This window comes from Prionailurus bengalensis, chromosome A2 (assembly GCF_016509475.1).
Source record: "Prionailurus bengalensis isolate Pbe53 chromosome A2, Fcat_Pben_1.1_paternal_pri, whole genome shotgun sequence".
NCBI lineage: Eukaryota > Metazoa > Chordata > Mammalia > Carnivora > Felidae > Prionailurus > Prionailurus bengalensis.
In genome coordinates this window covers 40,896,353-40,911,154 of record NC_057348.1, presented here as the reverse complement: position 1 = coordinate 40,911,154, position 14,802 = coordinate 40,896,353, and positions in this window count along the sequence as shown.

Sequence of the window (14,802 nt, the reverse complement as noted above, 5' to 3'; positions counted from 1 at the left end):
CATTTTAAATCTCTTTTTTCCCCAGTCTCAATTCTCATATTCTAGATTGGCATTCATTTCTCTAGTGTTTTTCACATTTATTTCCATTCATCCTAAATCTCATGATTATAACCCAAGTTCTCATCTCTTTTTCTTTCCTGTCTAGTTCCTTTAGTAGTGTAGCATGGTTGTTAAGACTATCAGTTCTGGTGTAAGCTGGACTTCTTTGAATCCCCATCTCTACCACTTGCTAACTGTATGATCTTGGGCCGTAATACAATTTCTCTGAACCTCAGTTTCTCATTTGTAAAATAGGCACAATAATAGCACCTGCCTCACAGGTTTAGAACACCATGTCTGGCATGTAGAGAGTGTTCAGTAAACATGAGGATTCATGAGTCTGCAGACGGTGACCATGGTGGTAGCAGCAACAGCAGCTGGAGTTCCAGTGTGTCTCTTCCCTGGCTCATCCAGTAATCTTTCAGAATCTCCTGAAAAACTGCATCTAATGACCAACCATTCAGAGGTAGCTTTATGCACCCCAGGAGGAAGAACACAAATGCCAGGAATTGCACAACCATAAAATAACTAAAACCAACATCAGAGACGTTTTGTAGGAAAAGTCCGTGTGAAAGAGCCAGCACAGTACCTGGCACAGATTAAACACTCAATGAGTGAAATAATCATTGGGAATATTTTACAGGGTTACAGATAATAGTACTAAAATGAGGATGTACTCTTGTGATAACCACACAAAGAGCAGACATTGGAACCATTCTCCATTTCCTGCCCTTTTCAAGTTAAGCACATTCAAGAAGTTTGCTTTGGCCAATGAAATGTGAGTCAAGATGACTTTTTATTTCTACGTGGAAAAACTTAGTTGTCAATACTCACTTCTCTGAAATTCTCCTGCTATGTAGAACCTCTCTGTTCACCTTCAGTGGACATCTGGTGTGAGTAAGAAGTAAACTTTTCTTTTCCTAAGCCACTGAGATTTGGGAATTGGTTTTATTGCAGCATAATACACCCTATTCTGACTGTTAGGGATCGATAACCAGAGTTAAGGAGAAATTCTTTGTGCCCAGAAAACTATCTAAATTGCCTTCCCACCCTGAAGTCTTTGTCTGATTTTGCTTTTTTTTTTAATGAGGTACTGCAAACTTTTTTTTAAAATGAACAAATTTGCAAAATTCCTGGAGTTTTCTCTTTAGTGACAAAGGGCACTAATACCATAACTGGAACTTGTCAAAAACCAAACACTGGAGGAATCTCATTTCTGTTCTCTAGCTTCCAGAACTATTCAACCCCCTACTCTGCATCCTGGAATAGAGCTGCTTATCAGTTTATACTTCCTGTTCCAAGCTTTGTTGACCTTTCCTACCACATCTCCTCAAGTTACACTAGATGAATATTCCCCTAATAAGCCATGTTTTCCTCCTTTACACATGCATGCTAACTGTTCCAACTACCAATAAAGCCTTTTTTTTAAAAAAAAAAAAAGCTTATTTATTTATTTTGACAGAGAGAGAGAGAATGAGCAGAGGAGGGGCAGAGAGAGAATGAGAGAGAGAATCCCAAGCAGGTTCTACATGTCAGTGCAGAGCCCACCATGGGGCTTGAACTCACGAACCGTGGGATCATGACCTGAGACAAAATCAAGAGTTGGATGCTTAACCAACTGAGCCTCCCAAGCACTCCATTTTTTTTCTTTTAAATTATTTTTCCTTTATGTGCATCTCTAAATCTTACCCATCATTCAGAGTCCAACATAAATAAATCCCATCTCTCTCTAAAAGACTTCTTGCCCTTCCCAGATAGAAGTTAGGGCCCATTTTCTGATGTTCCCATGACATTTTATATATACCTGTCTTAATTTACTTTTAAAAATTTTTGCATGCTTTTTATCAACATATGTATTTTAAATCCCTTAGGAGATTGAAGTTTTTTGATGACTTGATCCATGACCTAAATATGTTAACCTAGGTAATTTAACACATTGCATAGGCCTTAGTAAATCCTTATAGATAATAATAATAAATGGTGATGAATGACAAGTATTGATTTTTACCCAATTACAAAACTTGGCAATCTCTGGCCCAAGAAATAAACTGTACTAAGATCTTTAAGAATACATTCTGATTTTAGGAAATCTAACCACTTATCACTACTCCCTCCCAAATATTAACTCAGTTGGGAAATGATCCAGAAATAGAGCTCGTGTGATTATTTTTATGAGTGATAAAGCTGGACTTTCTGGAAAAGGTGATTTGTATCCAAGGCCAAAATGGGCATTGCTACAATAGGCCTCTGGAATAGATTGTGCCCAACTAGTCACAGACATGGCAGCTAGAGGTGGGGGTGAGCCCTTGCCTGGTGAGGCTCCAACACAGTGGCCTGAGCAGAGAGGAGAGCACGCCACACTTGGGACAGTCTTGAGACAGAATCAATCAGGGGCACTTGAGTGGCTGAGGTGGTTAAGTGTCCAACTCTTGGTTTTGGCTCAGGTCATGATCTCATGGTTCCTGAGTTTGAGCCCTGCATTGGGCTCTGCACTGACAACATGGAGCCTGCTTAGGATTCTCATTCTCTCTCTCTCTCTCTCTCTCTCTCTCTCTCTCTCTCTCTCTCTCTCTCTCAATAAATAAACTTAAAAAAAATGAATCAAACTCCAGGCAAGACATGGAGACTCCATGGAGACATGGAGACTCCAGGCAAGATATGGAAGCAGTGACCTTCATCCATACTCATCAACAGAACAAGAAAGGAACAAGAAAGAGAAAGAATTATTTCCTGCTTGGAAAGACCAGGAAGAAACACAGGAAAAAAAGGAGAAGGATATTCCTACAAAAGACTAGAAGCATAGGCCATAAAAACTAAATGAAATCACTTAGCCATAGTAGATGAGAATCCAGAAGGAAGAGCACCCAATTCTTCCAACTTCTTGTGGTTTTAACGTCAGATCTGTAAGAAACAGCATATGTGTTAAGAAAAATAGGCATTAGATCACGTTTGGAGAGTCCTGTATGACTGGAGTCTCCAAAGTAATTTATTTTTTAATTTTTTTTTCAACATTTATTTATTTTTGGGACAGAGAGAGACAGAGCATGAACGGGGGAGGGGCAGAGAGAGAGGGAGACACAGAATTGGAAACAGGCTCCAGGCTCTGAGCCATCAGCCCAGAGCCTGACGCGGGGCTCAAACTCACGGCCGCAAGATCATGACCTGGCTGAAGTCGGACGCTTAACTGACTGTGCCACCCAGGCGCCCCCAAAGTAATTTATTTTTAAATATGCCAATTTTGTTATTTATTTATAACAACTATAACTATTTATTTAGTTATCCATTTACTCAAATACAATTTTTGTGCTCTAAAGCATAATATTAGGTGGGTCGCATCACATTGTCCAAAAATCTTATGGAAAGCCGAAGGTTTAAATAGGCATCATTTTTGTTGCTGACTTGACCGCCTGGCTGGTAGCAGTAGACCATGGTGACATATGTACATAAATGAAATCACATACTCACGTTTGAAATTTGTACTATTTTCACTTCTGACACCGCAGCCTTTCCATCTGACCCAGAAATCCAAATATCCAGTTTTTTTTTTCAAAAGAAGAATGTCAACTCTATAGAGATTTAGCAATCCAGTAAGCAAATGGCTTCTCTAGAGGGGAAAAGAAAATATCCTGGCTCTCAGTAAATACATTTCATTATAACTTAGAATCAGGATGAAAGTGTGTTATTGCTTCTATTGTTTGAATTGTATCTCCTATGTGGATTTGTAATGCAATATTTCATATCAGGTCACTTACAAGGAGTTTTCAAATCATCATAAGGCCATTGTTAATGGAGTAATGGGAAAAGAATAAGAAAGTGTCCCCTCCTGCTTCATAATTCTGCACCCTCCCCGAAATACCAGCACCTGGATAACCCATGCTGTGCTTTCATAAAAACCTGTTGGAAGCCAGAGAAAAACAGGCCAGATAGAATTAAGAAAAATGGATGTATCCCACTGACCCTGAGTATAGAAGAGAAATGTGGAGAATGTGTGAATTATTAGCACAGTAGAAAAATATTTTATTTAAGAACCACATCTTCACAGCTCTGCCTTGAAGGATTTCATTCAAGCCGGAAAAAAAAAGTACAGATTCAAAGCTCTGGATACTCAAGAATCCATCATGTAGTGTGTAGGAGAATCATAAAATCACCAGCAAAAAAAGACACAGTGGGAGTCCCAACTTGTAAACCATTAAGCTCCCGGGCATGCATCATACTTCATCCTAAGGGACACAAGAGGAATTTCAAGTGAATTTCCCAGCTCTGTCTATGGAGTAGCTCTTTCTGACAATAAGGTTTATCTTTTATGGAATCAAACTCAGGGTTTTGTTTTATTTTTTTTTTTTTTTGCATTCATCTTCAACAAGCAATGAAACAAATTTACCTTTTAGGCCCTCAACCTAACAGTGTGTGAAGAAGTTAGTCCAATTTTTTATCCATAAAAGAAAGGAAAGAAGGAAAGGAGGAGTGGGGGGAGGGAGAGAGGGAGAAGGAAAAAACAAAACCAAAGAAGAAAAATAATACCTTAGCTCTTACTCTAGTGAGTGCTTGGACAATTCGTGGGTCACCAGGATAACAGCTGTATTTAAAAAGTATAATAATATCTGCTCTCCTGGAGCATTTACTTTCCTCTGGGTCTATGTCAAAGAGTCTATCTGCATTTGTCCACTTGTTTTGCACAGCAGCACTGCCAGCTCAATGTTTTTTAGAAGAAACTGGTGCTTACAGGGACAAAACATTGTGCTCAAGGCCACACGTGTAGTCATTGGCAAAGCAAGAGTTTGGGTCCCACCTTTGTCTGATTCTAAAGCCATGCTCTTCAAAGAGTTTCTCAGTCTTGGCACTCTTGTCACTTTGGTCCAGATAATTCTTTGTTGTGGGGTCTGTTCTATACACTGTAGGATATTTAGTAGAATTCCTGGTTTCTACCCACTAAATGCCAGCGGCACCCTTCCCATTCAGGTATGACAACCATAAATGTCTCCAGATATTGCCAAATGACACCGGGGTGGGAGGGGTTTGCAAAATTTCCCCCCATTAAGCACAACTACCCTAAACTAGTTGACTCAGAAATGTGAAGCATGCACTGGTTACCAAACTGCAAACATGAGAAACTTGTGCCAGAATGCAAATCAACTCTGTCAACAAGCATACTGTTTGCTTTGCCTTTTTGTTTTTTCAATAGCAAAACTTTTTCAATGAAAGCAGCAATGTGTGGATTTTCATTCTGGGGCAAGTGCTTTATCTCTTCAAAGATCAGCACTATGGATAGGGTTGCCATAAATCACTGTGGTATATTGCCTCCATGACATAGTGATATTCAATGAGGATTTAATAAATCAATATTTTAAAAGTTGTTTTCCTCTTAAGCCTGTATTAGGCAGTGTTTATTCTGGTAAAGCACCTCTCATCAGTGACAGAAAATTATTGTCAAGCAGAGCTTCAGAAATGGCTTTAAGGTTTGGTATAAGTGTTGGATTGTATTGCTGACTCTCTGACCTTCAAATTCTAAAATAGTATTCCAGAGTGTAAAGCTCAGCCTGGCCAGACAGTCTGTCCCACATCACACCAAATTCAAGGTCTAACACAACGCAGTCCAGAGTAGCCATTGCAACATACAGGTTACTGGGGACTCCTCACCCGCCCCCCATCTTTTCCTGCTGATCTTCTCTGCACCCATCCATCCTTATACCAACACATTCATCTCTTGTCATTCTGTCCTCTGCCATCTCATCAACAAATGCCCACCAATATCAACACATAATGAGAAAATAACAACAGCAGTAACAGCAACACTATGAAGCAATAATTGAATGCTTCATTATGCATAAGGCATTAATTAAGCTCTGTGTATGCAGTAGCTCACATAGCCATTACAATAACCTATGGAGTAGACATCATTTTAATTTCAATTTTAGAGATAAGGAAACTGAAATCAGAAAAATAAAAAAGCTAAGTACTTTGAGAGAGGTCTTTTGACGGCAGTCAGCCCCAGATGGAACTCCAAACTTTGTTGGTTTATTTCTTTATTATTTAACTTTTTTACTGTATAAAACTTCAAATATATTTAAAAGTACAAGAGTATAATAACCATGAATCATGAATCAGTCATCCACTTACAGCAATTACCAGTTTATGTACAATCTTGTTATATCCACGACCCAATTCTCTTCCTCCTCCACTTATTACTACATGGCAAATCCCACACAGCATCATCCATAAATCTTTCAAAAGATTTATACCAAAAGATAAGAACTGTTCATAAAAAACATAACCATTGTCACATCTTAAAATATTGTAAATGAAATATCAAATTATGAAATATCAATTGCATCATAATTGCTATGAATGTTCCTTTTGCTATTTTATAGTTTGTTTAAATCAGAAATCAAGTCATTGTAAACAGTTCATCTATGACTTCAGTCTCTGTTAATTTCTCTCGGTTTTCCTTTTGCAACTTATTTCTGGAAAAAAACTGGGTCAGTAGTCCTCTTGAGGAGGCATCTGTGTCACATTTTCTTCTTTGTCTACTTTTTTTTTTCAAGCTTTAAAAATGTAAAACAATCCTAAGTTTGAGGGCATACAAAAACAGGCAAGGAACAGGTTGTAGTTTGCTGATTACTGTGGTGGAACAGCTCACAATATGGATTTTGCTGATTGCAACCTTGTGGTGTCATTAACATGTTCCTCTATTCTTTGCATTTCCTATAAATTGTGGTTGAATCTAAAGGCTTGGTCGGATTCAGGATCAATTCTCTTAAAAGTCTACTTCAGGGGTGTTAGTGTATTCTTCCATCTGCAAGCACGTAATTTCTGCTTTTTATTTTCTCCCCAGACTTGCTTTTTAACATCAATGCTCTGTGTAGGTCCTTGACTTCAAAGAACTTTTAAGTCTCTTACCAGAGCGTAAAATGTACAAAAATATACTGCCAATACCAAATAAGTGGTCTCCTAACTCACTCCTGCAGTATTTGTTGAGTGGCTACTCTCTCCTAAGCATGGAGTTACGCATTTGATGCACAGAGACTATCTACTCTTAAGGAGTTCAATCTTGTGATACGTGCTTCACTGTAGTCATATGCAGCAACCAGTGAAATAACCAATCTGGCTTCTAGGGAACCAGGGAAGCTGTACCCAGTGAGAAGGAAATAGTTAAGAACAATAAATATTTGGAGGAGGGAGAGATCAGGTCCTCTTGCTTTGTTCCAAGGATACTTCATAGAAGCGTGATATGATTTGGACCTTGCAGGATAGGTAAGAAATGGGTAAATGGTGGAGTAGATTCCAATGCACAGGAATGGCGTGAACTGAAGTACTAGTGTGAGAGAGTGTAGACTGTGTAGACAGCGAGATGAGCAGTTGGATGAAGCAGAGCTTTACACAGTTGTATAAGGTATCATGAGCAGAAACCTCTTACCTCGTGCGATTGAATTTATAAAATCTTCAGAATCAGAAGGTCCTTAGGAAACCATCTAGATGAATAACAACAGCAACAATATGATATTGAACCCATTCATTTTCATAATTTTATTTAATCTTCATATCAATACCACTGGCTAAGGATTATTAATCCCCATTTTATAGCTGAGAGAATATTCTTAGTTCTCTCCTACCCAAGTTTACTTAACTTGTAAATGCCAGAGCAAGTATTTGAACTCTGTTTTGTGCTACCGTGAGCTTATATGTTTTTAAACACAACATACTATCCCTACCCTAACTTATCAACAGATCCACCTAAAAGAATATTAATAAGGGGTAACACAGTCTCGGATTAAATATATCTAATGTTGGGGGTTATTCAGGAATATCACTTCCCAGGAGGAACTAACTACCTCTGCTCATTCTTCAGATACTTACTTCTGTCTCAAATCTTTTAGATGATTTTTTTTAAATTTAGGCTCACCTTTTTTCTTCTAAATACACTTGAAAATAAATATATAGTAAAATAGCAAGCTTGAGAAAAGAAGAGAAAAGCAAATAAGTTATGAAATTGGTCAACCCAGTTGCTCTGATTGATATAAAATCTGGCTCTAGGCTCTAAAAGAAAAAGGAAACAGAAGTAGGAAGGTAGAGAAGATACTCATATTGATTGAGCCTCTCTGTGCCTGGCACTCTGCTGGCATTGATTATTTAACATAATTCAACGTTGAAACATCCCTGTGAGGTATTTGAGAGATGATAGAATTTTTTTTTCCTTTGAAGACAAAGTTCTAGAGTGTAGACCCAGAGAAATTTCTCACATAGTAGGAAATTGAGTTACATAAGAGCCAATGTTACCAACAAAAGCTTTGCAAAAAGCCTCTGCCTGTAATACCCAAATCCCTGTATTCAGCCACCTTTGCCGGTTAATACCCAAATGTTGGCAAACTCATGAGAATAAAATGATCCCAGTGTGAAATTTTAGTCTGGCCAAGTCTTCTAGGAGTTTAGAGTGAGGTGAGTAGAGGAAACTAGCAATAGCTAAGAAGACTGGTAAGCAGAAATAATACGCAGAACAAAGAAAAAGACATCTGAGAAAATGGGGTGAGGTGCAGAATAAAATAAGAAAAAAACAAATCTGTGTAACTTGCCTTCCAAAGTGGGTTGTTCAGCCTACTTTGTCTTCAACAGTCTCAGGAGAACAGATTATTCTGGTTCAAAGCAGGGTTCTGAAAGACAGCTTTCCCCAAAAGGTTATTTTTCCTTGGTTCAGACACATCAGCCTCGGTAGCACCGGGTGGTAAGAGAGAATCATGGGATCTACTATAGAGGGAGAGTATTTATTGATAATTGATTGTTCCTGTAAGAACATTACCGTAATGAATGCTCTACCTAGGGTGCCAAAACCGAGGGGGAAAATGTCTATTCAGATATATACCTCAAGATCTCTCAAAAAGTATTTCTGAAACAAGTTGAAAATAACATTTTTTAATGTTGATTTGTTTTTGAGAGAAAGACAGAGACAGAGACAGAGTGCAAGCAGGAGAGGGGCAAAGAGATAGAGAGACAAAGAACCTGAAGTAGGCTCCAGGCTATGAGCTGTCAGCACAGAGCCCGACACAGGGCTGGAACTCAGGAACCATGAGATCATGACCTGAGCCAAAGTCAGATGCTTAACTGACTGAGCCACTCAGGCACCCTGAAAATAACATTTTTAAGGTGAAATTAAATATCTATTTTGGATTTAGTCTTTCTTTAAATGTTAATAAACCGTGCCCTTTCAGTGGTTAGATCATGCAGATCTAGTCCGTGAATAAACAAGAATTGCCAACTGATTATGAGTGAATATTTCCCTGTCATGTCTTCTGAGAGCAACATTCCTAGGTTAATGTAAACTGGGCTAAAAATATTGATTCCAGAAATGAGTATGAAATGTCGTGGTTTCCAATTATTCTAAAAAATCGGTCTTTGAAATTCTGAATTATGGAAGGATAAGCAGCTCCAATTTAATCTGTGAAACAGGACTTTATTTAGAGTTCTTGGTCAAGTTAGGGAGGAAAAAAAGACCAGGGAAAAGGTGGGAGAGTAATATTGTCGACTAGTGCCCTCCAGTGGCAAAACTTGAGGGTGTTTTTAGTTAAGAAAAATTCAAAGCGACTTCTACTGCAAGTCTCCAGCATTTTGAACAAATGAGCCCAAACTTTTTCGAGGGTCTCCCAGTTACAAATCAAACCAACAAGGTTTTGGATCGGACTTTATGGTACACAGCCCTGATATGCCGGCGAAGGAGATTCCTTGTTTGCCTTTAATATGATGTTGTCCTCACATGCTTGCAAAAGGCTGAGAGCCACAGGTGCTCCATTTCAATTTCAACTGACTTAGCAGGAGGACATCAGGGAGGCATTTTAGAATCCTCAGGCTGAATGTCCCCCCTTTCTCACATTCCTGTACAACACCCCCTTTTGCTTGAAGGAGTTACCCTTCCAGGAATAAGCAGGTCCTCACATGCGGATACAAACTTTGCTTCTTGCTAGAGGCATCCACAACCCTGCCTGCAGAGGTGTTTCAAGAGGAAGCTGATAGCCACCCGTCTACTGGACAAACGTCTGGCTTTGGGTTTCCTAGCCAAGCTCTGGGTCATTTATTTCCTTTCTTTCTTGCCGCTTTCCTTTCTTGCCGCAACTTCCTCAGGATGTCTCTGGGTCCTGTCTGTTTTCTTTCTGTTCTCCTGTAGGCCTTCCTCCACCCTCCTCCAGAGTCTTGCTTCTTCCTTTTGGCAGGTGTCTTCCACTTCCCGCTGGATCTGAGCAAGTGGAAAGGCCTCTCAGACATCAAGAGAGGCCTCTGTCACCTATACTCTTGAGTATCTTGGTATATTAAAACATAAGGCAATACCTAGGTAGAGTTAGCAGAATTGTGGCATATGTTAATGTTTCAAAAATTGGAATATGTTTTCCCATAAATAATTTTAACACATATGCAATATAATTGTATTATTTGTAAGATAATCACAGGTAATACTTGAAATATCTTGTCTCCAGGTGAACTATGAAAATGTGATCTCGTACATACTCATAAATTTAAAAGTGCGTGAAGAGGGGTGCCTGGGTGGCTCAGATGCTAAGCATCTGACTCTTGATTACAGCTCAGGTCATGATCTCATGGTTCCTGAGTTCGAGCCCCGTGTTGGGCTCCATACTGACAGTTCACAGCCTGCTTGGGATTCTCTCTCAACATAAATAAGCTTTAAAAAAAAAAAAGATGCATGAAGAACACCATCTTCTGTAAGTCTTGTCAATACATATCTCCAACAATAAGTATAAATTCACTGAAGGATAAAATGATAGTATCAAAAGTCTGAAATTATATAACATCAAATGTCTCAGCCCTGCATGTGACATGTGAACCAAATGACGGCTCAGCCTTCTCTGAGAGGGTGATTAGTGCTATGCAAATAAACACAGAAGTGAGTTCAGACACAAAAACAAGTCAGAATTGAGGAAAGTATTTAAATTAGGGGAGGGAATTAGACAGTTTCTTAGTAACACCACCCACAAAATCCTCAGATGATTCAGATTCAAAGCATATGAATTTTAGCTGCATGAAAAACAGTGGAGTCCCCCTCCCTCTGCCCCACAGACTTGGGGAGGAGATGTACATTACCAAGAATGGAAGCTGATAGTGGAGTATCTCCTGTTTGGATGCCCATGTCTGCTACTAGAATAGTTCATATTCTAATAACTGTATCAACTCTTTCCAATATTTTATAGTATCTAGAGTAAATAGGAGAAGTTAATTAGACTTTACCTTCCTAGCCCTTGTCATCATAGTGGACCCCCCCCCAACCCTAGTCGATGTTTGCAGATAGATACAACTGATCAAGCAGAGTTTTGATCAAGCAGAGTTTTGAGTATAAATCAGAACTACTGTTTTAAGGGTACAATAATGTTAATATCTCCTCCTTTTATTCCCGTACAGTGTCAGAAAGCATGCAGGCCAGTCCCCCTCAGTCAAAGATCACACACAAAGCTGTTTCAAGCATGTACATTTAACTCTCCATCTCATGACCTGTCCATTTTGCTGACTTGGAGTTTCAATAATAATGATTCTCTGTTTGCTAAAATGGTACAGATAATCCCTCTCCATTGCTGTAATATTTTGATCAGAACTTGCTCCTTCATGGATTTTCTTGCTAAGTAATGCTAGAAATTAATTGTTCAAAATCAGTATCCCAAGACCAAAGGATCCAAATGGCAAAACAACAGTACAGTTTAAGAAGACTGCAGTGTTTAGGCTTGTCCTGGGAATTGATTTCATTTTAAAAAGGGCACAGGCAAAAGTTTGGATTTATAGTGTGAATTCATTGGTAGTATGCACCTAATTGCATATTTCAACATCTCTTCCTACCATATCACTCATTTTTAATCTCCTTTGGGTCAGGGACACCTTTGGGAAGCTATATAAAGAGATCTCCTCCTTCCCCCTTTCACATCTTTCCCCCAAATGTGAGTACATAGGTACTAACTATCCTGTTCAGTTCCAGGGAATTAATGGATCTGGATTTAGAATACATATTCTAGATCAGCAGTTTTCAACTGGGGCAGTTTTGCCCTGGAGGGCATATTTAGTGAGGTCTGGAGACAATTTTTATTGTCACAGTTGAGAAGGCAGTACTGGAATCTAGTGGATAGAGGCCAAGGATATCTGCTGAAGATCCTATCATGAATTGTTGCAGCCCCCACAGCCAAGTATATTCCTGTTCAAAGTGTCAGTGGTGCCAAGGTCAAGAAAATCTGCTCCAGACCTGTATTGTCTAACACAGTGGCCACCAGCCACATACGGCTATTGAGCTCTTGAAATGCATTCAGAATCAATTGAGATGTGCTCTAAGTGTAAAATACACACCTGTTTCGTGAACCTTCAGATTAAAATGTGAATTCTCTCATTAATAATTTTTATATAACAATATTTTCAATACACTATGTTTGGCTCCTTAAATGTATTATTAAAACTAATTTCACCTGTTTCTTTTTACTTTTTTTTAGTGTGGCTGATGGAAAATTTTAAATTACATGTTTGGCTCACATTACACTTTTATTGGACAGAGCTTTTCTGGATTCCATATAACAGTGACTCAGTGAGAACTGATTGAGTTTGATTCTAGGGGCATCTGGGTGGCTCATTTTGTCGGGTGTTCCACTACTGAGTTTGGCTCGGGTCATGATCTCACAGTTGTGAGATAGAGCCCTGCATTGGGCTCTACACTGGGCATAGAGCCTTCTTGGGATTCTCTCTCCCTCTCCCTCTGCCCCTTCCCTGCTCATGCATGCGCGCATGCGCTCTCTCTCTCTCTCAAAAAACAAAAAATAAATAAAATAAAAAGATCTGCATCTAAAATAGGGGACTGTGAGCCCAACCTGGTCATACATGTTTTTGTAAATCGAGTTTTATAAGAGCATGTGTTTACCTATTGTCTCTGGCTGTTGACATGATACAACCACAGAGTTGAGCCTTAGGACAAAGATCACATGTCTGGAAAAGCTTAAAATATGATTATCTGCTTCTTCCAGAAGTTTATCAACCCTGATCTATAGGTAGGTCCACTCCATGGGCAGGATAAAAATGTTGTCACTTTGACAGTAGTAATGTTTGCATAGTTGAATTAAGCAAATCTGGGATTTTTGAAAGAAGAGCTGGCTGAACAGATGGGTAGCAGGTATAGTGGAACACACTAATTGGCTAAGCTGCCTTCATGTGACTGTATTTTACATTCCTGTTCAACTGGAATATGGCTCTTGACAAAGGAGAGTATAAAAGATAATGTCTCCTGTTAGAAACAGATCATTATTTCAGTAAACATATATTTATTGAGTACCTGCTATCTTCCAGACACTGTTCTAAGAGCTGGACATACAAGAATGAACAAAAGAAACCAGTCTTACCACTTGTGGGGAGAATGTAAACAAACTAAGAAAGATACAACATGTCAAATAGTAAAAAATGCAGTGAACAATGATAATGGTATCAAGAGCATTGGGGTAAAGGTGATACACTTTCAATTATGATGACGTCATCATGGAAGGCTTCTCTGAGTAGGCACTACTTGAGAGTGTATAAAACAGACAATTGTAAGCTTTCCCTGAAGACAAATGGATAGCATGTGTTTAAATGTTAAGTGTGGCCCACTAATTCTACTTGTAGTAATTTAACATTAGCAATTATTAGCACACAAAACAACTGTGCCAAAATAAGTGTACAAGAATGTGTGTAAGAATATATTCCCTGGAGAATATTCCTCATAATAAAAACTTCCTAAGTATTCAACTAAATTTATTAATATAAACAATGTTAATGATAAAATAAGTTTTTTAAAGAAGCAAAAAAACAGTATAATCCAAGTCTCATAAAAATTTTGTGTTTGCAGAGAAAAAAAATTTCAAAGTCTTAGCCATAAATGTTAGGATACCTAAAAGGTAGAATTTTAAGTGATTTTTTACATGCTTTTTTATTCTTCTCTGTAGTATCAGTTTTATAAAATCATCTATAAATGAATTTATTTAGACAAAGAAAGGAATTGTATTCCCCCATATATTCAAATAAAAAAATATCCCATTAAACATCGCCCTCAGTATGATAATCTTCCACTGAAACATCAGAAGTGAGTTGACAATGGATAAGATAATTAGTAGAATTAACAGAATGAATTACCTTTCTGAACAAATCCTGTCAGTTCTGGGACACTGATTTTGTTATATAATCTACCAGAGAACTAAGGTAAACCCAATTCATTCCTTACCACATGGCCATGTTGAAATGCCGAGAGATGGCAATGCACCAACAGGAAAGTCCAGATTCAACAGAGATCACCTACCAATTGCAGGTGGCAATTCCAGATGCTATACTACCCAGAAAAACTCAACTTTGCATTGTTTGCCAAAGAGTGGTCCTGGGACTTCTATGCAGGCATCATTTGGTGATAGTGGTGGTGGTGTTTGGGGGCAGGGGAGGAGATGTCCATTTAAAGGCTGGAGTCTTCGGGGAGCACCTGGGTGGCTCATTCAGTTAAATGTCCAACTCTTGATTTTGGCTCAGGTCATGATCTCACAGTTTGTAAGTTTCAGCCCCAAGTTGGTCTCTGTGCTGACAGCATGGAGCCTGCTTGGTATTCTCTCTCTCCCTCTCTCTCTCTCTCTCTCTCTCCTCTCTCTCTCTCTCACACACAAATAAATAAGTAAGCTTTAAAAAAATAAATAATAAATAAAATTTGGAGTCTTGGTCCATGCTCCACAATTATATCCTGGTGGGGTCCTGGATTTTCACTTGAAAGATGTTCCCTGATGGATTTTT